The sequence below is a fragment of the Sus scrofa genome, chromosome 9, assembly GCF_000003025.6.
Source record: "Sus scrofa isolate TJ Tabasco breed Duroc chromosome 9, Sscrofa11.1, whole genome shotgun sequence".
Classification (NCBI taxonomy): domain Eukaryota; kingdom Metazoa; phylum Chordata; class Mammalia; order Artiodactyla; family Suidae; genus Sus; species Sus scrofa.
Window position 1 is genome coordinate 94,876,904 of NC_010451.4, and position 24,136 is coordinate 94,901,039.

The following is a 24,136-nucleotide window of genomic DNA, read 5'->3' on the forward strand; positions in this document are numbered from 1 at the left end:
GACAAGCACACAGCAAATCTTCAAGCAAAAGTGAAGCACCCAGGAGGAGTGGTCAGATTGCCTGTGGCGATCAGACAAGCAGGATCAGGATCTGCTATAAAGTAGGCATGGAAACTAGAAGTGTCAAGTACACATAATTAAAGAGGTAAGTATCAAAGGAGTACAATAAGGAGAGAAAGAGAAATACAATTTATGGTTATAATGATAAACGATCATGAGAAATGAATATCTTGATTCCCAGATAATTCTGCCCCTTGTAAATTATTCCAATATGTCCAGCCTAATAGCTCCATCATGGATTTTAACGTACTGTTAATAGAGTTTTGTTTGTACAATAATCAGTCAAAATCAACAGCTGCAAAATATACAAGGAGGAATCCAAATATATTTAGGTAAAAGCAAAAACTATATAATGAGAAAATAAACTTCAATTATTGAGTGTCAATTTCCAGCAGGATATCAAAAAATTTCAAATGTGCTTCATATTAAGTAAGTATCCACACTATCCCTTTGCAATAAGTGTTAATATTTAAACAGTAGGTGTTTAGCTTAAGGTTATATAACAAATAAGTGTCAGTGCTAGAATAAAAGCCCAGGCCTATCTGACCCCAAAATAGAAGCTTCTGAATGCTATAATTATGCCAATTTAGCCTGTATACTTTAAAGTTCCTACTTCTTAAAAACAGAATGATAAATATTGTGTTTGTAGGCAAGTTTCATATCAAGAAACTCATAGTCTGGTAACACAAAAATAGATCAAACTTACTGTATAAAAGATCAAATTCTTAAGGAAGCCATAATGAAAATCAAAGTAGAGTGTTATATATTGACACAAGGTGGAATAACTACCTTCACGTGGCAGTTTTGGGAAAAGGATTGGTTTTTGGTGGGTTAGTAGGATACTATAAGTGGATAAATGACAAATATAGATATTTTAAGCCAAGGAAACCTAGTAGGAAGCTATTACAAGTGTCCAGATGAGATATGATGACAACTGCCACAGAAGTTGAAAGTTAAACCTGATTCTTTTCTTTAAAATTAACTTTTAATTGCACAAATGGCTATCACTTTGTTCTCCTTTTACAAATTAGAATGTTTAAGATAAACTCAATCATTAACAATCCCTCCCCATACTCTCATTAGTAGTGATAAGAATTTTGTCTATCTACATAGGTAGTGCATGTAATATATATATATATATATATTATATATTGCAATAATTGCTCCTCCAAAATGGCAGAGGAGTAAGACAGGGTGCTCACCTTCTCCCACAAATACATTAAAAAAATCTACATGTAAAATGATTCACACAGAGAATCTATTGAATGCTAGCAGAAGACCTGAAACCTCCACAAAGTGAAAAAAACAAAAAGAAAACCTCCACATGACTGGATAGAATAAAGGGAAAAAAAGAGAGAGCAAGAAGAGGAAAAAAAAAAAAGGAATCACGATGGGACCAGTACTCCTGAGAGGGAGCTGTGAAAGAGGAAATGAACACATACTCTGGCAAGCCACCTGATGGGGTGATCAGCCAAGAGAAAGGGACCTCAAAACCTTGGAGAAAAGTGCAGCAGCCAGACTGAGGAGGGAAAAGCAGAGAAAGCTGCACAAACCATAGCTATCATAGCCCCAGTCACCATGGCTTGAGACACTTAGGCAGGGGCTGGGCACTGAAACTCAGGCTCTGAAGTCAGTTCTGGAGAGGAGGCTAGGGTTGGATGTGTGGAGACAGCCTGAGGGGCTAGGGAGTGGAGCACCACAGGCTGGGAGTGGAGCACCACAGCTGGCGGAAACCAGGAGGAAGCCTGGACCTGAAGGAGGAGTAAGGTGCCATTGCTGGTGAGGGTGAGATGAGGAGGGGCAGACAACCATAGGAATATTTCTGTGCATGCATTAGCTCTCATGGAGGGGTGCATCTTACATGGGCTACAGGTGGTCAGGCACTTCTAAGGGCAGTAGGGCAGCCTCTTACACAGGCTATAAGAGGCAGAGGTAAACCACCATAGCCATCTCAAAATCCAGAGGTAGGCATGCCCTGCCACCACCATGGGTCCATGAACAGGCACCACCTGTGGCCCCAGACACCTCAGGTATCAACAAAGAGGAGGGCACATCAACCAAGTGCCGCCTGTTGATCTCACTCCCCTGGGAACAACACACACGCCCTGTTGCTGCCACTGCCAAATACTCTAGGCACCATCTACACCTGACTGAGGTTCACTCCCACTTCCCAGGGCCCTGTAACCAGAAGAAGGCTGTGTCACTCCCCCATGAGTCCTTGCCACTGTCAAGGACCCAGCAACCAGGTACTGGCTACTAGTTCTGCCCACTGCCTCCTTCTCCTTGGCAACACACATAGGCCATACACCAGCATAAGGATAACAGTCTGAACACACTGAGGAAGGAGACAACAAACCTCCAAACAAAAAGCAGTCTTGGAGCCCAAAATAATAATAATAATAATAATAATAATAATAAGCCCTCACAAAATACTGAGGGGCACTCTCACATATAAATATGCCTCCAAGGCCACAGTAGTTGCTTTCCTAAACTCACAAAATAAAAATATAAGCAAAATGAAGAAGCTCAGGAACCATTCCCAGTTAAAAGAACAGTAGAATTCCCCTGAAGGAGCAAACAGAACTCTGCAGTCTAATAGCTACCGAGTTCAAAAAGGAGATAGTGAAAATACTGAAGGAATTAAAAGCAAATATAAAGGAGATAAGAGTGGATATAAATAGTAATGCAGACTACTTTAGATAGAGACTAGAAAATATGAGGAGGAGCCAAGAAAAATTAGAAAATTCATTTTCAGAGATGCAAGCTGGATTAAAGCACTGAAGAGCAGAGTGAATAAGGCAGAGGAATGAATTAGTGACTTAGAAGATAGAATAATGAAAATCACACAAATAGGACAGCAGACAGAGAACCAAATGAAGAAACATGAAAGAAATTTAAGAGATCTATGGGATAATATGAAGTGGGCCAAGCTAAACATAATAGGGATTCCAGAAGGAGAAGAAAAAGAAAAGGGGACTGAAAATATATTTGAAGAAATTATTACTGAAAACTTTCCAGATCTAAGGAAACAGATATCAAGATATAGGAATCACAGAGGGCCCCAAACATGTTGAACCCAAATAGGACCAAACCAAGACATATTATAATAAAAATGGCAAAAGTTAAAGATAAAGAGAGGATTCTAAAAGAAGAAAGAGAAACACAAAGTGTTGATTATAAGGGAAACCCCATAAGGCTATCAGCTGATTTCTCTACAGAAACACTACAGGCCAGAAGAGAGTGGCAAGATATATTCAAAGTTCTAAAAGGGAAAATTTGCAGCCTAGAATACTCTACCCAGCAAGAATATCATTTAATATAAAAGGAGAAATAAAGAATTTCTTCAACAAAAACTGAAAGAGTACAGCAATATTAAACCTGTTCTAAAACAAATGCTAGAAGTTTCCTCTAAATAGGAAAGAAGTGTGAAAATATAGGATGGAAGAAATCACAATTGGAAAGTAATCACTTAAATAAACCAGTATACAGACCAAAGAAACCAACAAACAAAAAATCTTTTGTAAAAGTGACCATAAACACAGGGAATAGCAAAAGGATAAACAGGAAGATGTAAAAAAAGGACACCAAATTATAAAAATGTGGGACAAAGAGTAAGAAAATCTAAATTCTTTCATTTTTTTTAGAATGTGTTTGAATCTATATGACTGTCACACTAAAGCAAGCAGATATAGGAAGCAAGCATTTTTAAATACTTGAAAAAGAGGGCAACCACAAATCAAAATCAAGACCCTACAATATGCTCTCTAGAGAAAACTCACCTTAGAGCAAAGGACACATATAAATTGAAAGTGAGAGGATGGAAAAAGATAGTTCATGTGAATGGGAAAGAGAGAAAAGTGGGAGTTTCAATACCCATATCAGACAAAATAGTTTAAAACAAAGGCCATAAAGAAAGACAAAGAAGGACACTATTTAATGATAAAAGGCTCCATTCAATAAGAGAATATTACACTTGTCAATATATATGCCTCTAACACAGAAGCATCCAAATAATACAACAAATACTAACAGACATAAACAGAGAAATTGATGGGAATAAGAGTAGGACATTTTAACACCCCATTCACATCAATGGACAGATCCTCTAGAAAGAAAATCGATAATGCAACGGAGATCCTAAATGCCACAATAGAAAAGTTAGACTTAATTGATATTCTCAGTACATTACATCCAAGAAATCAGAATATGCATTCTTTTCAAGTGTACATGGAACATTCTCTAGAACTGACCACACACTGGGGCACAAAACTAACTGCAACAAATTTGAGCATGTAGAAATTATTTCAAGCATCTTTTTTGAACACAAAGGTATGAAACTAGAAATCAACCACAGGAAAAGAAATAAGATGAAACTGACTACATGGGCACAAAACAATATGATACTAAAAAATAAATGGGTCAATGAGCAATCAAAAGTAAACTTAAAAATACCTGGAGACAAATGATAATGAAAACATAACCATTCAAAATATATGAGGTACCACAAAAGCAGTACTTAGAGAAAAGTTCATAGCAAGACAGGCCTTCCTCGAAAAAGAAGAAAAATCTCAAATTGACAATTTAACCCACTACCTCAAAGAATTAGAAAAAGAAGGACAAACAAAACCTAAAGTCGGAGAAGGAGCGAAATAATAAAATCAGAGAGTAAATCAATAAAATAGAGAAGTCTTAGCCACAGCAATCAGGCAAACAAAACAAAGTGTATTCAAATTGGAAGAAAAGAGGTAAAACTGTCACACTACGCAGATGCCATGATACTATACATAGGAAGCTCTAAGAACTCCACATAAAAACTACTGGAACTGATCAAAAAATTCAGCAAAGTAGCAGGATACAAGATTAACATTCAGAAATCAGTATTAACTATATTCTAACAATGAAATGTTAGAAAAGGAATATAAAATACAATACATTTTTAAATTGCACACCCCAAAATTGAATTCCTAGGAATAAACTTGAGAAAGGAGGCCAAAGACTTATATGCTGAGAACTATGAAACATTCATCAAGGAAATTAAAGAGGATTCAAAGAAATGAAAAGATATTTCATGCTTCCAGATTGGAAGAATTAATATTGTTAAAATGGGCAACCTGCCCAAAGCAATCTACAGATTCAGTGCAATCCCTGTCAAATTACCCATGACATTTTTCACAGAACTAGAACAAATAATTCAAAAATTTATATGGAACCATAAAAGACTCAGAAATGCCAAAGCAATCCTGAGGGGAAAAAACAAACAAAAAATAAAACACTAAAGAACCAAGCAGGAGGCATAACTCTCCCAGACTTACAAAGCTACAGTAATCAAAGAAGTATGGTACTGGTAATAAATCAGACATACAGACCAATGGAACAGAATAGAGAAAACAGAAATAAATATAGACACCTCTGGTCAATTAATCTTTGACAAAGGAGGCAACAACACAAAATGGGGAAAAGAGAGCCTCTTCAGCAAGCAGTGCTGAGAAAACTGGACTGCTGCATGTAAATCAATGAAACTAGAACACACTTTCATACCATGCACAAAAAAATAAACTCAAAATGGCTTAAAGACTTTAACATAAGACAAGGCACCATAAAACTTCTGAAAGAGAATATAGACAAGACATTGTCTAATATCAATCACACAAATGTTTTCTTAGGTCAGTCTCCTAAGAGAATAGAAATAAAAACAAAAAATAAACCAATGGGACCTAATTAAACTTTCAACCTTTTACACAGCAAAGGAAACCATAAAAAAAAAAACAAACAAAAAAGTCAACCTTTGGAATAGGAGAAAATATTTGCAAATGATGTAATTGTCAAGGGCTTAATCTTCAAAATATACAAACAACTCATACAACTCAGCAATAAAAGACAAGAATCCACTTGGAAAATAGGCAGAAGACCTGAATAGACATTTCTCCAAAAAGACTTATGGATGGCCAATAGACACATGAAAAAATGCTCAGCATCATTAATTATTAGAGAAAAGCAAATCAAAACTACAATGGGATACCATGTCACATGGTCAGAATGATCATCATTAATAAGTCAACAAATAACAAATGCTGGAGAGGGTGTAAAGAAAACGGAACCCTCCTGCACCATTGTTGGGAATGTAAATTGGTACAACCACTATGGAAAACAGTATGGAGGTACCTCGGAAAACTAAATATAGAACTACTATATGATCTGGCAATTCCACTCCCGGGCATATATCTGGACAAAGCTTTCATTGTAAAAGATACATGCACCTCTATGTTCACTGTTCATAATAGCCAAGATACGGAAATAACCTAAATATCTATCGATAGATAAATGGATGAAGAAGTTGTAATATACACAAAGGACTACTATTCAGCCATAAAAGAACAAAATAATGCCATTTTCAGCAAGATGGGTGGAACTAGAGACTCTCATACTAAGTGAAGTAAGTCAAAAGAATGATAAATACCATATGATATCATTTATATGTGGAATCTAAAATACGGCACAGATGAACCTATCTACAGAAAAGAAATAAACTTATGGACATAGAGAACAGACTTGTGGTTGCCAAGGGGAAGGGGAAGAGAGTGGGATGGACTGGGAGTCTTGGATTAATAGATGCAAACTATTGCATTTGGAATGGATAAGCAATGAGATCCTGCTGTATAGCACAGGGAACTATATCTAATCACTTGTGATAGAACATCATGTAAGATAATATGTGTAACTGGGTCACTTTGCCATACAGCAGAAATTGACAGAACATTGTAAATCAACTATAATAAAAATAATAACAATAATAAACATAAAAAATAATTTCTTCTTATGACTATATAGTGAAATAAGTAAACACAGTTAATATTTTATGAATGTTAATTTGAAACATATTTAGAAAATGTGACAGCCTCAGTGATAAATTGTTAATATTTTTCAAATTTTAAATAGATTATGTGTAAAATAATTTTGGATAATGTGATTCTAAACTAAAGGAGTTTTATTTCAGGATAAAAACGAATGCTATTTTCATGAGTCATTTTTAATGATGTCATATTCATTTGTATAGATAATTTCTAATGGACAATTCAGTGATTTATCCAGTGACAGAAATTAGAGAAGGATTTTTTTTTCTCTTGTTTTAATATGGTACAGCATTTTTAAAAGAGAGGAAATGACTACAACTCAGACTTTCCCCTTTCATTTCAATAAGGTTTCTGGCCAACATCATATCCAAAAAGGAGACTCCACAGCACAATGCTTTTCACTCCAGAATAACGTCTTGTTCTAATATCCTAAATTTCCTAATTTCATCCACATGGTTTCCTTCATTACATAAAGTCAAATTTAAAAGTGGAAGACTGATCTGAAATTCATCTATTTGCTCAAAGGCTGTGCTGTGCTGTGCTCTGCAGTGTGCCAGGCATTCCACACAGAACTTTGGAAGTTTCAGATCTATGCTAGAGTATTGCATATCTCCCTGTCACTTGTTTATAAGGTTGCATTAGAAAGAACAGTCTGACCTCAGTTCAGAAATCAGCAGAGTGTCTGGAAACAAAGAATGAGTAGGCTCAGAATAAATAGACACAGAACTTGAAAAGAATACTGGAAACAAACAGGCATTGTGGCCACTGCAATCAATTACTTAGAGCTGTTGATTTCTACCACACCATTTAACCAAACACAATGCAATGTTTAGTCCTCTTCACCACAAAACTGTGAGGCAATCTGCTTAAGGATAGATAGTATTATATCATATCTGTCAGTCAGTCACTGAATAAATGACCTGTGACACTTTGCGGATAGGAAGAATTTACTTCTTTGTTATTACTGCTTGCTCCATCTTTAGCACAACAAATGCATTTTCTACAATGCTATGAAGATAAATGAAGTTTCTTCAATGCATGACCCTCTTATTGTCCTAATACTAGATTTCAGAAAGGTTTTGTAAACTTAAGTGAAAAAAAACTTTGATGGTTGGTACTAAGCTCTCTGAAACATATTTACATTAAACATAAGGAAGGGGGAAGAGAAATGGGATTATGGGCTGTACAAAGAAGGCCAGACTGCAGAGCATCAAAACAGAATACTATAATGAAGTTTGTCAATGATGTATCTGGATCTTTGCTATTGCTTTTCTTCAGCCACGACACACTCTCTGTAAAACTAGACCACTTACTTACAGAAAGCTGATCTACAATGATTCCATGGTGCAGTCCTGGAATGTATAAATCGTGACATCCTCCATGAACTAAGTCAATTACTATTAATTTTATTTAAAAATATAATTCTCACTTTTTTATGTTTGAGTAATCAGTCATAATTATGATTAAGTATTTTCAAAGATTCACTTTTGTTATAAAAAAACTTTAGAGTTGGAAGGGAGCTTAAAATACATCTAAACAACTCCATTATCCTACAGATAAAGTTTGGCCAAGAAAAACTGAGATCACACAACTTGTAAGTCAAGGCAACAAAACTCAAAGTTAGATCTGACTAGTTCAGCTTATCGTTCATGCCAAGGCATAGCTTACTAATAGTTATCTAATGGATTGGCTACCTTGACAGTTTTTAAACATATGGCATAAACTACTTGTGCCAGGATATAATACCTATGTTATACCACATAGCATCTAAATCAAAATTTTATCAATATTACTTAGAAGGGTCTGTGTGTAGAAACTGATTGACAACAAAACATTTCATAGATATGTTGGACCACCTCCCTTCTCAAGGGTAGTCTTGAAAAAGATGAAAATTTTTTCCTAACTAGAACATATCAAATTTTACTCTGGCTGAGTGAGAGGATAACTAGAGGCAGGATATAAAATAATGTCTGAGGAGTGTGTAAAGCCAGCTACATAATTTGCACTGCCTAGTGCAAAATGAAAATTTGGGGCCCCTTGCTTAGTACCTTGTTATTAAAGATACAAAATGCAAAGTTTTTTCTTTAAAGTATTTTATTACTAAACATAATTCTAAACACAGTAGGGACACTAGTGCCGCATGAAATATAATACTAATTTTTAAATTGTAAAAAAAATTGTGTTATAATTCTAAATAATAACAAATAATAATTTTTACTGTAGCATTGTGAATCTAGAATTTTTATCTCATTCTTTTGCAATTCATTTACTAGATCATAAAAATTTATATTTATTGCAACTTTATTTATAATAGATATAACTGAAAGCATCAGTCATTGCAAGATCATGAAAAATTTTGATAATTTTTAATTTTGAGAAGGATATTCCTGATGCAAATGTTCCTGGAACTGATAAGAATGTTTTGTTGGCTGTGATAACATTGGGATAAATTTCTAATAAATTATTTCAACTATAATATTTAGTACATCTGGATCTGCTGTTTCTCAAGGAACATTTTTCTAAAAAGATTTACAAATCAGTTTCTTGGAAGTCTGAATTTAATTTAAATGTAAATTTATATAATAACATTTTAGTGTTTCCTATAACATTTCCTGTAACTTGGGGAGGTCACAGAAGAAATAAAGCAACTTTACAATTTGTGAGTAACTCAAAATGCCTTTCTATGCATCCTGTCCTGCTGTATTTTCAATTTCAAGAAACAATTTTATTTAAAATTGTCTTCCTTGTTAAAAATCGTCATCCAAAATGTTATAAGAAAATAGTGCTCTTTTCTTATAATGCAATTGTATTTTAATTTTATTTCTATTTCCAAGCCTGTGGATATGTAGTTGGAGAGGGCTGTGCCCTCCCAGATCAAAGGGAAGGAGACTTGCAGCACTGCCAGCATCTGTACAAGCATGCATATTTCTATATCCTTAAGTGCAGGCACGCCTATAGTTGTCTGCCTAAAATTATAGTATACCTGATAAGAGGGACGAAGAAACTTAGATGTAGCAGGAAAACAAGTGGGGTATGTAAGGCGGCGCTCCACTGCGCTCCACTGCACTCCGGGCTCAGCCTCTGGACACTAATCTGCTGAGCCAGTGCTGGCACGAATAAACTCTGCTTTCTGCTAAAAAGCCTTGGTGTCTGGTTTCTCTGCACTTAAGCCCTGCTTACACATGATATTTGCTTTGCAATATTGCATCAGTTATCAAAATGAAGATTCTTTTTAAATTTTATTGGCGTATATTTGACTTACAATCTTGTATGTTTCAGGTGTATAGCAAAGTGAATCCATGTATCCATCCTTTTTTCCATACAGATAATAACCATTGAGTAGCTTTCCCTGAGCTATACAGTAGGTACTTGTTAGTTATCTATTTTATATATATTAGTGTGTATGTGTTAATCCCATCCTTTGATTTTATCTCCCCCCATGGTTTCCCCTTTGGTAACCCTAAATTTGATTTAAAAAATCTGTGAGTTTGTTTCTATTTTATCAAGTTCGTTTGCATCATTTTTATTAGATTCTACATATGTGATATCATATGATATTTCTCTTTGATTTACTTCACTAAATATGATAATTTCTAGGTTGATCCATGTTACTGCAAATGGCATTATTCCATTCTTCTTATGGCTGAGAAATATTCCAGTGTGTATGTACAACATATTCTTTATCCATTCCTCTGTCAGTGGACATTTAGGTTGCTTCTACATCTTGGCTATTGTAAATAATGCTGCAGTGAACATTGGGGTGCAGGCATCTTTTTGAATTATGGTTTTCTCTAGATACATTCTTAGCAGTGGGATTGCTGGATCATTTTGTGATTCTATATTTAGTTTTGAAGGAACTTCCATACTGTTCTCCATAGTGGTTACACCAATTTATATTCCCACCAACAGTATGGGAGGGTTCCCTTTTCTCTAGACTCTTGCCATCATTTATTGTCTGTAGACTTTATGATGATGGCCATTCTGACTGGTGTGAGGTGGTACCTCATTTTACTTTTGGCTTGCATTTCTCTAATAAGCAGTGATATTGGGCATCTTTTTGTGTGTTTTTTGGCCATCTGTCTTCTTTGGAGAAACGTCTATTTAGATCTTCTGGCTATTTATCGTTAACTCTTGAAAGTGTTCTAATTACTCCCAGTATTCTTGATTGCAAAATCCATGCGTAAATTTTTACTTAGCAAAAATTCACTGACATAGTTTACTGCTTGACTGCCAGCAGTTTCCATCTCAGCACTTAGACTGGAGATTTGATATTTCTGCAGATGCTGCAAGGACAGGCCCAAGAGACAAATGAGCAAGCCAGAACTCAGGTCCAGAAACTCATGCAGAATCCCTCCTCCCTCCCAAAGCTATGGCTGCTGGCACTTTTTATGCTGCTGTAGCCGGTGCTACTCCAATCTGGTCTAAGATCCTGACTTGGCAGTCCCCATGGTGCCCTAAACTACCCGAAGGCATTAGTTTATGGGCAATGCCACTGCTTGGCATTCATACTTTTCACCATGTCCACAGGCTTGAGTCAGCAGGTACTGACTGCTCCTAGACCACTGCCATGGGAGTATCCTGCCATACAGTGTGTCTCCTCTGCTAACACGCAAGCTCTTTGTTCCATCAGACATCACTTAACTCAAGGCCAAATAATTTTAAGATGGTAAAAGCAAAGCATTAAACACAGTATGGGGCCCCTGTAAGCATGAGATCCATGCAACTAGACACATCAAATGCCCCTGAAGCCAACTCTGATAGTAGGTAATAAATGACAAGATGGTTATTGATTTGGAAGTAGCAAAACTGAAAGATTAGATAATACCGAAGTTTGGGGAGACGGTTTTATCACATTTATTGCTCACCAGAGAGTTTTCACTGTAGAAAAGACTTTTAACAAAGATTTGATTAAACTATCAAAGACGGCCAACTATTTTTTTCATTTTCCAATCTTGTTCTTTCTGATGGCATGAAACCAAAGCAATCGAGGGAGGAGGGATTAGAGTGTTTGACAAAATCAAGAACATGATCTTCTTCTTACCATGTTCTTCCTGGATTGAGTCCTAATTTTCCAGGAACAAATCCAATGCTTATTTCATGGTTAGTCCCTGGGCCACCCACTTGTGTAAGAAAACTTAGGCTAGTCTGCCATAGTCTGAGTATTAAAATAAGATAAAACAGTAAATTAGCTGCCCTCAATACAGCAAGAAATTGATTCATATAGTATTATTCAGATTTTGAATGCTATCATATTCTATATTTGAGAGGCAGAAAGCCTTTTCAGTGCTTAAATCTTTTTCTCAAGGTCACACAATTTATAGGCAGTAGAACCTGGGCTTGAGCACAGAATGTCTGACTTCAGAGCTGCAATCAGAATCTGTTTCTCAATATTCCCAATACTACCTGTTCATCTTTTAACCTTAAGATTCACATAACTACTCATTCCTGCTCAAAAAAAAAAAAAAAACAAATCAAAAAGCAAAACCTTGGTAGATTCCTTAGAAAATATTTTTCTCACTCTCTTAATGAGTATTTCTCTATAATCCTTTCCTCTTTGCTGCCTTGATAATCTCAGTTTACATGTCATAAGGAAAACAGATGTAAATAGATGAAACCAACTATGTTCTTCTCCTCCAATATATGTAGTAAGAATTCTCTAATATGATGTAAGAATTCTGCCTTCTGGTCTAAGTGGGAACCAGTTGTGCTATGGAGTATATCATTTGCTTCTCAAGGATATCAATTACCAACTATAGCCCTTCTCTACCACACGATCATTGTCTCCTTTTATATTAGATTGTTCCATCAAGATAGAACATAGAGTACTACACCTTAATATTTTAAAAAAAAAGCTACTTCTTGAAAGAATTCTTTAGATATTTCTCTATTCATTCCATTCCATTTGGTTATATCCCCAACCTACTCCAGTGACTTATTGATCTTGCTAAGGTCAATGACCAACTTTTTATCTTCAATTTATTTGATTTCTTAGCAGCATTTTAAGATGAATGACCTCCTCTCCTTTATTAAAGCATGCTATTCCTTAGGTAAATGTCTCTCAGTTGTTCCCAGATAAGCAGCCAGCCTGAGCACCAGGATGAACATTGCTCAAAGCTTAGTTCATTTGTCAGGACTGACAATGCTACACACACATGCTAAGAGGGTAGGAAAATCTTTCTTACTCATATAATAAGGCTTTCAAAGGACATCAAAATGGTTCTTAAGTGGGTCCAAAAATGGCTCATGAGAGCAGGCAAAGGAGACTGGTCTAGGGTTTTTATTATGGTTAGAGTGTGATGCCACATAATGGTTCTCACATAGGCAGAAGTTTTTGAGGTTTGAACCTCTCACCAGGAGAAGCAGAAGAAAGCTAGACTTTTTTATCAGCTTGTCTAAATATGGCCAGAATAGGAAGAGAAAGAAGTAAGGCTAAAAACTGTCAGCAGTCAAACATAGAAAAATGGATTCAGATCCTTTATAATAACTGGGGGCTTTAAAAAAAGCAAATTATTGGGTCCCTTCTGAAATCTACTGAATCAGAAACTGGGAGTATGGGGTCTGAAATATGTGTCTGAACAAGATTTCTAGGAGATAACACACCCTCAAATATGAAAACTGTTCTAGGTTCCAAAAAAACAAAGTTTTACTGTATTTTTTCAGTCTCCTTTCTAGGCTTTCTACCTAGACTCTAAATAAACAGAATTCCAGCCTTCTCTACTCTACCTGAATTGTCTTTTGTGGCTTTAAAGTTCATAAAGAAGATATGACTTCCAAATTGTTCACCCCTCTCTGGCTCTCTCCACTGTGTTTCAGTCTTATTTTTACATATGTATTCTCAAATTCTCATCTTTAAACATATGTCTGTTTTGTTTTGTTTCATAGTGTACAAATCTCTTGGGCTTGTGGAACTACTCCACGAAGCTTCTTAGACCTGGAAGAACATTCTCATAGGGTAAGTACTTCCTCTTTCAGCTATGATGGCAATACTAGCCAAGTCTTTTTTACTCCCGAACAACCTCACGAAAAATCTTCTTATTATTCTGACTATAGCATATATCATAAGGGCTTGTAAATATATACACAAAAGTAAAAAAATAAGTGAAGCTGGTTGATATTAATTAATATTTTCTTAAGAATTTCAGCTGAAAGTTATTTCATAAACAAAAGTTACTAAACTTAGTTCAAACAGAGATGTGGATCAATTCTCTCCAGTCAAACTGGTTTACTAATTTTTAGCAGTCATGTGCCTGTGGTTACAGAACTCCCCACAAGCTTCAGCCTGCCCCCACATGCTTTCAAATACCCATACATCTTGGATCTGATTCAAACTCATCTGTGGTTTTAAGAAATAGAGAAATAAATTTAAGAATGCTCATCATTATATGGCTTATAAATGGAATATAAGAGCTACTTTCCCCATAGTAATTTAAAGCAGACAAAGTCAATTCAGATTAAAAAAAAAAAAAAAAAAAAAAAAACAGAAAAAAACTGTCATTTCAGAAAACATCCCCAAATTAAAAACCAAGTGATCAAATCTGTGTCTTTGTATTAACACCCATAAATACACACAGGCAGACATCCATAATCCACACTTATGATAAATTAACTTAATCTTAATTTACTCAGACAGCATGTATTTGCTGAGTGCTTCTCTGTATCAGTTACTGTTATATGCTTAGGACACATATACCTGATTCCTCGCTTTGAAATCTTTACATAATGCATTCATAAACAAAGCACTTAGGGAGTATCTATTGTGGTTCAGTGGATTAAGAACCTAACTAGTATCCATGAGGATTCAGGTTTGAACCCTGGCCTCACTCAGTGGGTTAAGTATCCAGCATTGCCACAAGCTACAGTGTCAATTGCAGATGTGGCCTCTAATCCATGTGCATTATGGACTGCCTTTGCTTTGGGAATTATACCATGTGGGTGGACAATTACTTATGCAACTTGAGGGTCTCATCACTGATGGCAAGTGGTTAATTGATAGTCCCTGGCATACACTAGCATAGCAATTGCTAGGGTTTATGTACATTGTAAACTGAGATATGATGCAGGAGGAGGCAGATGTTTTAGCATATACAAAATCTCAGGGGTTTGAGAAGTTCAGAGGAAATTGCTCACCAAAAAAGGACTGTGGAATTAAGAGATTATGTCTATGGGGTGTTGATGCACTGAAAAGGGAATACAGTAGGCCCAAATCTATTCATCATAAATGTAATATGAACTATGAAAATTAACCGGCCTCTGTGGCACCACTGAGAGACTCTTCCCTTCAGCATTCTAAGGGCAGACTGAGGGAAACATCTGGGCCTGGGAATAAAAGAGGCAGGACTCTGAGACTTTGAATGAGGGTATCAAAAAACCTTGAATGCTCAGGTTTTCTTGAATCATCTAGAGCAACTGATGGCGCTCACTTTCCCCTATTTAAAAATACAATTTTCCTCTTATTTAAAGACTATTTGAATGCCTCCATATGGTGAGATATTAATAACATCTTTTCTCTCCTGGATCTGTTTTCAAGACCCTTCCTAAATGTTAAACACATATAAAGGGTCAAATATCAGCATCACCTAATTGAAAAGGTCTTGTGCCTGCTAAGAGCTGAATGGGATTTTGCACTAACAGGTACAGGTGGGAACCAAGAGAGAATAAATGAGAGTGGATAATGGGGATGCTAGATGGAGGGGAGTAGATTAGGGAACTGGATAAGGAGCATTTTAACATGGAACATTCTCTCATGACATAGGATTTAACAACCTGGCAAAGTCTTTGGAAGGAAATTATAACAGTCTAATGGGTTAGCTCTCAGAAGCTGGGGAAAAAGTGATGGTCAGATATTTTTGCTTCCACTTAAGAGTTAGAAGCCCAGAAAGAACATCACTTCCCCCATAATAACAAGATAAACTTGAAGCAATTATTTAGCTACAGTCACATTATAAACAAATAATCTGAAATCCAAGGCTCCCTTACCACCCACATCTTGGGAAAGCTGAGTAGGGAAAAACAGCTAAAAATTTACTAAATTACTAAAGGTGAAATGTGGATTAGCAAGACTGTGCATAATATCTAGGAGCCCCAGATAAATGAATAGTTTTAATTCACTGTCAGGAGCTCAGCGGAACTGGAGAGAAAGCTGAGCTGTCAGATGTCAGAGTAGTTAATTAAAGCCACAAACCAAACCTGAAAGTAAGAGTGAAGCCTTTAGTCACTTACTCTGATGCTATGAGCAAGAGTCTAAAACCAGAAAAAGTGTTGCCTCTCCCCTACTAATCTCTGCCCTCACAGTAGAGGTTCAGGTGAACAGATACAGGACATGGGAATCATCTCATTGTTCAGGGAGCTCTGCACAAAGGCTAAACAGCTCCTGCAATTTTATTGGATATGGGGGGGGGGGAGTCTGGGAAGAGAGTAAAGGAGAAGGGAGAGGAATGGAAAAGTACTGAATACTGAGTCAGAGCAGAGCAAAGTATCTTCAGAGTTTCCTAATAAGGAAACCTCCAAATGAAGGCACTTGGGCCAGGAATGTTAAAGAGTGTGGTCAGCCAGGGGCTCCTGACTCCTAGATTACAACGCCTTTTACAGACTGGCTGTCCACCAAGGCTTGTATGGGAGGGCCAGTTTTTGACTTGCCATGTACTGCCTTTGTAATTGCCTATGGTTGAGACTAAAAAAATCATACCCAGATTTTTTGGCAGATACTCTAACTCTTCATTCATAGGGTAGTCTCCACAAGCATTCAGAGGAACTAGAGAGTTGAAACAAAATAGAAAACAATTTTTAAGATCATAGATTTGATCAATTCAATTGCATTAAATTTAAATTCTCTAAACATTCCAGTCAAGTGTCAGATTTTCGGATAAGAGATTTTAAAAAGAACTATGAAGTCTCCAAGGAACCCATTTAAAATATAGATAAACAGGTAAGTTTAAAGCAAATGGATGGGAAAAAAAATGTATAACATGAAGAGACTAACCAAAAGAAAGGGGAACTGGCTATATTACCTTGGACAAAATAGAATTTAGAAAATGAATATTTTTAGAAACAAAGATATTACATAATAATAAAGTAAATTTAGGGAGAAGATATAACAACTTTAAGATGTGTATGCTCCTAACAACAGAGCTTTTTAAGTCATAAAACAGGCAAACACTGATGGAATTGAAATAAGAAATATACAAATCCATGATCATAGATGGATATGTCAAATCTCCCCAGAGTAATTAATAGACCAAGTATACTAAATCCAAAAGGATACAGAACAGGAATCAGGAAATTATGACCCATGGGCAAACTAAACAAAGTGTTATGGAATCATAGTCACATTTATTCATCTATATATTATCCATAGTTGCTTTCATATACATTTTAGAGTTGAAGAGTTGTGATAGAGACAGTATGACCTAAAAGACTAAGATGTGTATTATTTGGTTCTTTAAGAAAAAGTTTCCTGATTCCTGATATGGAAGAGCTGAACAACACTACCAATCAACTTGACTTCTATGATATAGCACACAATATTAACCACATATACCAGTGTGCATTTAAGAGTGCACATGGAACATTAACCAAAATAGATCATATTCTGGGCTGTAAAACAAACCTGAACAATATAAGCAGCAAAATCATACAAGTGTGTTCTCAGTGCACAGTAGAATTAAACTAGAGCTCAGTAAAATAAATACATTAGGAAAGTGTTAAAATACTTAGAAATTAAAGAAACAATCTGTTTAAAAAACCCATGGGATAAAGATAATATCATAAGGAAAATTAGAAAAAAAATTAATGGATTGATACTGAAAACACATTGAAAAATTTGTGAGATCCAGATTGTTTATACAGACATAGATATACTTTAGATGTAATACATATATATTCAACATAGCTTTATGTTTTATGTATATATATAAAGAAATAGAAAATGAAAAGTAAATTAAATTCAAAGCAAGAATAGATGAAAAACTTTATCTTCAATAAAGATGGGAGAATATATTAATGAAATCAAAACAAGATTTTTTAATCCACAAAACCAAAGGTTGATGACCTTAAATGCTAACAAATTGATAAATCTCTAGTCATAGTGACAAAATAAAAAAGAATTTCATATTACCAATATCAGAGATGAAAAATGGGACATCACGACAGACCCTACAGACCTTAAATGGTTAATTACATACTATGATGAATGAATTCATGCTCCAAAATTTGATAACCTAAATGAAATGAACACATTCTTTGAAGGATACAAACAACTAATGCCTACAGAAGAAGAAACAGAAAACCTGAAATAGGTGCATATCTGTTAAAGTCTTTAATAAGCTTCAAACATTTGTCAAATTCATCAAATATTTAGGGGAAAATAATATGTTAAGAAAAAGAGGAGGAAGTATTTCTCAAGTTATTTTATAAAGTCTATAAAACAAATCCAGATAAATTATAAGAAAATAAAATTATAAAACAATATTCATTACTAACAACACAAATATTATTCTGAAAAAATAATAAAATGCAGACATTCATAAAAAAGCTAACATATAATGATCATGCGAGGGTTTATCCCAGTGACTCAAGATCAGTGCAATATTTGAAAAAAATCAATTAATTCATCATGGCAGCACATAAAAGGAGAAAAATTATTTAGCCTTTGCAACAGATGCAGAAAACATTTGGAACGATGCAATTCACATTTATGATAAAAATTCTAAGAAATTCACAAGTTAAAGATATGTACTCCACTTGATAAAAAGCATCCACCAAAATCCTACAGCCAATATCATACTTAATGACAAAATGCTGAATTTTCCTGCTATAATCAGGAACAAGACAAGGATGCTTAATTTCATGAATCCTATTCAGCAACACTGCAGTTTTGGTCAAAATAAATTCAGATTATAAATAATCTGCCCTACATTAGAAGTCAGCAATATTACCAATGTAGTAAATCTGATTCTTCAAAAAAGTCTACTGAAAGAAGTGAGTTTAGCATGGTTACAGAATGAAAGTTCAGTTATCTAATTACTGTTATAAACAACTGGAAATTTAAAAATAAAATTTACTTATCACCATAGCATCTACAAAATGGAAAATGTTTGTTAAAAACTTTAAAAAATGCATCCAAGATATTTGTGCTAATAACTGCAAAACATAAATGAAAAAAAACCCTAAATAATGATGACATATAATGTGTCAATGGACTTTGTTTCAACATTGTTATGATGTCATTTATCAATTCAATAAAGTCAAAACAATTCTAAGCAAAATTCCAAAATCCATTAACTCTAACAGATTATATATACAACTTTTCAAAAAAAGAAAAAATTTGGAGGACTCACACTACCAGATTTTAGTACTAAATATAAATACAGTGATAAAGTCAGCAGAATAATGGACAAAGAATAGATGCAGTGATAAATGGGACGGAAAAGAATCCAGAAATAGACTGACACAACTCATTTTTGACAAACTTCAAAAGTAATTTAATGAGAAAAGAATAGTCTTTTCAATAAATTATGCTGGACTAATTTGCTATCCTTATGTGATATATATTTTACCACATAAAATTAACTTGGAATGAATCAGATATAAATATGAAATATAAAACTATGTAATTTAATCTTAAAAACATGGAAAAATTTCAGCCTTAAATTAGGAAATGCTTTTACGATTCGAAATCTAAAGTAGAAACAATTAAAGAAAAAATTTAGGCCTTAAAAACTCTTGCTCTTCAATGACATGAAGTGAATGAAAAGACAAACCACAAACTGAGGGGAAAAGATTTTCAAAATGTACTTCTGACCAAAAGGAAAAATCTTAAATGTATAAATAACTCTCACAATCCAATAATAATTAAACAGCCCAATTTAAAAAAATATGGACAGTACATTTAAAGAGACATTTTAACAATGAAGATACCTAGATAGTAAATAAATACATAAAAAGATGTTTAACATCATTAGCCATTTGGAAAATGCAAATGAAATCCACTGTGAGGTAACACTAGCTACATAATAGAATAGTAATGATAATAATAGTGATTATATGCTTTGATAATTATTATTATGTTATTGCTACTACAATTCTTATAATGCCAAGTGCTGGAAAAGATGCAGGGCAACTAGAAATCTCAAACATTGTGGTGAAACAATTTTAAATTTTTGTTGGTGAAGTCATTTTGCAACTCCACTTTAAAAATCACTTTGGCTGTTTTAAACATGAACTTAATCACATGCCTCAGCAATGCCAGCTAGCCCAAGGCAGTTACCCAAAAGAAACTTAATAAAAATCATTTAAAAAAATAAATAAAAACAATGAGGACCCAACGTTTAGCACAGGGGACTCTATTCAGTATTCTATAATAACCTATGTAGGAAAAGAATCTGAAAAAGAATGACTCTATGTAAATGTTTAACTGAATCACTTTGCTGTATACCTGAAACTAGCACAACATTGTAGAGCAAGTATACTCCAAAAGAATAGAAAAGAGAGAGAAAAAAAAAGCTGAACACAAATGTTTATGGTGGTTTTATTAAGAATCAACAAAAATTTTCAAGTATCTTTCAAAGAGTGAACTAAAAAAAAAAAATGCTGGGTGCATTCTTGCTGTATACTACCAACATTATTGATCTATTCAACAACATGCATAAGTCTCAAGTCTCAGGAAGCCTGATTCAAAAGACCACATATAATTCTTTTACATAAAATGTTGACAAAAGCAAAATTTCAGGACAGAAAACATATCTGTTATGTGAGGTTATGAGTTGAATGGGGGGATTGACCATGAAAAAGATGAGGGGATTATAGGGGAATTGATGGCTATGTTCTAATCTTGGATTATTACACAAATGTAATTGTTGAAATATATATAAATGAATACCTTAAATGGAAATTTTTACTTTACTTAAATTATAGGTCAATAAACTTGAGTTTTTAAAATGTGATGGCCAACATTAAATGCATGACAGACTGTAGAAGAGAGCAGAAGACTCAGGCAAGTGGTTATGCCAGAAGTCTGCTATATAAGACTGGGAAACCCACCCATTGCCTAGGTTTCTTGTGGGGGCTAGAACACTTTGTTACCAAAGTGGTAAAGAGTGCTCTAGAAAGGAGTTTACAAACATTTTCATCATTGAAAAGCTCAGTAATGGAGTTATTGAGGGATCCAAGAACAGCACTGGCTAGGTGGTAGCCTTTAATGACAAGGAGCAAGTTAGCATATTTACTGAATGAGCAGTTAGGTCAGAAGGGCAGCTAGTGCCGTACTGACAGTAGTGTATTTTAGAGTGGATTAATCCAGGTTCTGGTATGTGATATGCTGCTATGGGTTTGGTAAACATGTTTTCTCCAGAAGACCAGTGGGAAGGAGAGTCAGAGTAGTTTTTTTCCAGAAGATAGAAGACTATATATATTCAAGGTCTCACCTCAGAGATAAATCCATTCCACTGCTCTTTATTACTATATAGACCAAATGCAAGTCCAGGGGAAAATCAAATTGGTCCATTAAATTGATGGTATCATATAAATTAAACTTGAACAATAAGAAGTAGTAAGTAATCCTGCAAATCTTAAATTACTGTTATATTATGATTTTTTTGGTTGGTGTAATTTTTCTAAATTGTATTTTAATGGGCAATGCTGTATAGTAACATATGTATAGCAATAATATTTTGTTCATTTCATAAAATGTGCTATTTAAAAAAAAACACTCGTGTTTCTCATTTATTCATACAAAGTATATTTATTTTTATGTTCCCATTTTTTATCTTCTCCCAATAACATATTTCACATTGTGTGTTCCATAATTTTAATATCTGAATTACTTATAGGTACATCTATGGCTCTTGTTCTGCTAGTACTTGCTCACTATGCCTTTATTCTATGTATGTGTGCTTTTTCTCTTCTGGTGACACTTTTGAAGTCCCAGCTTTATGTGTCCTCCTGAAGGCTCCTTATCATGTGTAAGGCCTGGGTTTTTATTCCTGTCTCTTAGACAGCTCTTAAGCTAAAACTTAAGGTCACAGAGGCTCTGAGCTACTCTTTCAGCAAGGGTTAGCTCACCTCACTGAATCCATGCTCTTGCTTGGTCTGAGTCTTTCCTGACCTTCTTGCCAGTTCAGCTGGGCATATAAAGTAACATTTTCTGAATTTTATCTAGTCTTTTTGGATGTTTATCATGGAAGTTTGTTCAGGATACTCCAGCACATTCTCCATTCATTCTTCAATTCATTCCATTTTGAACTCTACATGTAGGAATGCACTACTTTTGTCGTTTTTCAAATAATATATATTTTAGAGCTCCATTTTATTCAGCTTCTTGGCCAGAATCTATGAAGTAGGTTACACCTGCATACACTATATCTGTACCTGGATCCTTTCAATTTTTGAAAGTAATATCAATATCTGTCATTCACCATATCTATAATGCAGTATTATATTTACTTTGGGAATAATGCCAAATCCTGTGAAGTAGAAAATTAAAGAACCTAGAGCAGATGGAGAGTTTTCTTTATAGAACTTTTAATACTGCCCAGGCAAAAGAGATGTTGCTTAAAGCAGCAAAAATGGCATATCTGGCTCAACAAATGTTGCTTAAAGCAGCAAAAATGGCATATCTGGTATTCTATTCACCAAAATCTACTCATACTGGACTTCCATAGCTCATTACAATTCATAACGATAACTAACAAACTGAATTATATTAGTTCTTTCTCTAAAGAGCAGCTACTAACTAGGTATATTCCAATTATGTATTTGGGAACTGTGGTAATTAATACTGGAGGTGTCCATGGACTCAGTGGGCCCACTCTGAGGTTGATGGGACTAGGATTCCGCTCATGATTACCTGACACTCACGTGCTGCCACTTTAGAACAAAGATTCTTGGAGTTCCTGTCGTGGCTAAGTGGTTAACGAATCCGATTAGGAACCATGAGGTTACGGGTTCGATCCCTGGCCTTGCTCAGTGGGTTAAGGATCTGGCGTTGCCGTGAGCTGTGGTGTAGGTTGCAGACTCGGCTTGGATCCCATTGCTGTGGCTCTGACATAGGCCGGTGGCTACAGCTCTGATTCAACCCCTAGTCTGGTAACCTCCATATGCCGTGGGAGCAGCCCAAGAAATGGCAAAAAGACCAAAAAAAATTTTTTTTAATTAAAAAATAAAATAAATATTCTTGCAGTTCCTTGGTGGCTCAGCAGGTTAAGGATCTGGTTGTCATTCTGAGGCTCTGGTTACAGCTGTGGTGCATGTTTGATCCCTCACTGTGGAACTTCTGCATGCCATGGGTGCAGCCAAAATAACAAAATAAAACAAGGATTCTTTAGGTTTACCAGTATCAACATCAAATCAGGCTCTAAATATCATATCCTTTTGATGAACTGGTATCCCTAGATAAATTTACCTGATAAAAAAAATCTCTAAGGTCACTATGGGGAAAGACTAGGGTAATCTCCACTGTGTTCTTAGATTTAGGCTTGCAGGATCCTTCCTTATGGGAACTCAGGATCTTTTTTAGTAAATGATTGCTGAATCAGAGAACAGATGAAGCTGTGGAAACCAGGCAAAGGGTTGTGACTTTTCTCAGACTTCCACCTTTGTCCTTTCAAATGTATACATACATAAACATATATATACATACACATATATATACACACACATACATATACACATACAGATATCTATATATCTGTATATCTATATATATCTTGCTGGCTCCCTACCTATCTTGCTACCAAACCACCGTGCTTCCTTCTTTTTAAACCAGCTCTACATTTTTAATTGCTTGTTTATTTTCTATAAGAATTGTCAGTTCTTTTCAGATGCCCCTTCCTCCCCCTAACTATGTGAACCATGGCTACTCAGGCATTTTTTTAATACATATATTTATAAGGCATTTAAAGATTTTATATTCTATGTTTTTCTTTACTTGCCAGACCTGTTTGCTCCAATTCATTCCTATATCCAATTGTCTACCTGATGCAAATATTTGCATATTTTTTCAACAACTTACACTTAATACAGCTCCCAAATTGATTTTCTCTATTCAAGCTTAAATAATGCTTATTATGTAATACATTATACATGCATTATATGTATTTTTTGAAATATACTAATAAAACAAATATCTAATAACCTACTAGTTAATAAAATCAACAGAAAGTTACCAACAATATTGAATGTCTAATTTTGTGTTTCTCCCTATGCGTAATTCCCCAGTATCTAATTTAATG